Source organism: Galeopterus variegatus, unplaced genomic scaffold (genome assembly GCF_000696425.1).
Source record: "Galeopterus variegatus unplaced genomic scaffold, G_variegatus-3.0.2 Scaffold2603, whole genome shotgun sequence".
In the NCBI taxonomy this organism is placed as follows: domain Eukaryota; kingdom Metazoa; phylum Chordata; class Mammalia; order Dermoptera; family Cynocephalidae; genus Galeopterus; species Galeopterus variegatus.
This window is the reverse complement of record NW_007728714.1, coordinates 192,027-193,933: the sequence shown is the minus strand read 5'-3', so window position 1 is coordinate 193,933 and position 1,907 is coordinate 192,027.

The following is a 1,907-nucleotide window of genomic DNA, read 5'->3' as shown; positions in this document are numbered from 1 at the left end:
TTCTTGTAATGAAAAAACATAGGTAGTTCATCATTAGAAAGCATTACCATGCTTCATTATGATTGTATTTTGATATTTTATTATAACTTTATTATGTTAGTGATGTATAGTCACTTAGTAGTCTTTTCATGGCTCAACTATAATTTGGTACCAAGAGGTATAATTTGAAAGGTAGATGATAATTTATTAATATTTAAGCCTCGTAGATTTAACGTATATGTGGATTATATAATATATGAAATATGTATGTGTGTATGCACATATACACACGTATATACACATACACATATATATACACACATATGTATGAAGACTGGATTCTGCAATCAATTGGATTTGACAGCCCAATGTATTTTTAAATATAATCGAAATTCAAAACAGCTCAGAACAGTCAGATATGGAAACTACCAATACAAATCCTCTGTGAAGAATTAACAAACTGTGGTTCCATTATAATTAATAAAAATTGATTTAATGTGTTATATCATTTTATAATTACATATTAAATTTGGTCAGACATTTTATGCCTATAGTACAGTTTTAGCTGATTGCTTCTGAATGTGTTGTGTATGGGATTGTTTGTGTTGTTGCTTAATATGTAAATACCAACTAATAATTAAGATGTTAAGTAGAAAAATGTTAAGAAGACACTTATTGGAAGAGAAAGCCTTCTAAAACCATAAAAAGTCACTTTGCTTTATTTGTTTATATTTTCTATTTAGATAAACTTGGCTTTTCAACTGGAATAGTTTTCTTATAACTTGCCTTTTATTTAATAGCTCCTTCAAACAATACAGTGGTTAAGCCATATTTATGAGATTATGGATCAGTCATGCACATTAATTTCATTATTTATGTTGGAATTTTCCACTTATAAATNATTATGGATCAGTCATGCACATTAATTTCATTATTTATGTTGGAATTTTCCACTTATAAATGAATATGACAGTGTTTTTTTATTCTGGAATGATGTACATAACGCATTTAACATCAACCAACAACAATAAAGGCTTACCAAACTCCAGTTTTTGTTTTAAAGTTGGAGATCAACAGGATTAAAAACTAAATGGTGTCTTTTTATGATTGCTTAGTCCTAATATGGTTGTAAATACAGATGCTAATTTTTTGCACTGAAATAGATAGCAATTCTGTATTTTAAGTTAGTGTTTCAGGTGATCCAGGATATGTCTGTCTTAATCTGTGTTACATTATCAGCAAAATGGAAGAAAACTTGAAAAAGTTCATTTAAGTAGTAATGTCCAGGAATATTCTCACAGACTCTAGTATGAGGAGAAACAGACTGTAGCATTTGCATATTTTAAAATGTTTTCACAGAATTTTGAGGGTTAAATGTAAGGTGTGGTTATGAATTTGCATAATTAAAAGATTATTAATAAAATAGATTCCTTTTTGGGGAATTTTACATTAAGATTCTTATTAACTTTGAGGTGCTCTTATTTTGAGAATAATATTCTTATTAATTTTGAGTTAGTATCCATTGAAATCATAAGAAATTATAATATTTAATTCTCAAGAGCAGCCAAAAATACTACTGTGACATAGAAGTTGAATGTCTTAGGAAATTATGAAATTATGTGTTTCAACTCCAGGGATGCCTGCCTGCCTGCCTTAGGAAAAAGATCAGGAGTGTGGAAAGAGCAGGTTATACACGCATCTATGCCCAAAGTACACTTTCCTTTGCCTGGTGGGAGATTGCAACTTGCAGGAAGGTTATTTGAAGGAGTCTGAAAATATGAATGTACCTCTTCTCTTTCTCAAAACTCTTGTCTAAAATTGTATATACTATCAGTAACAGAAAATGTGATGAATATACCTATGTAAATATAGGTTATTTATCTCTAAATCGTAAGCATTTTCCACAGTGTTAGGAAATATATATATAT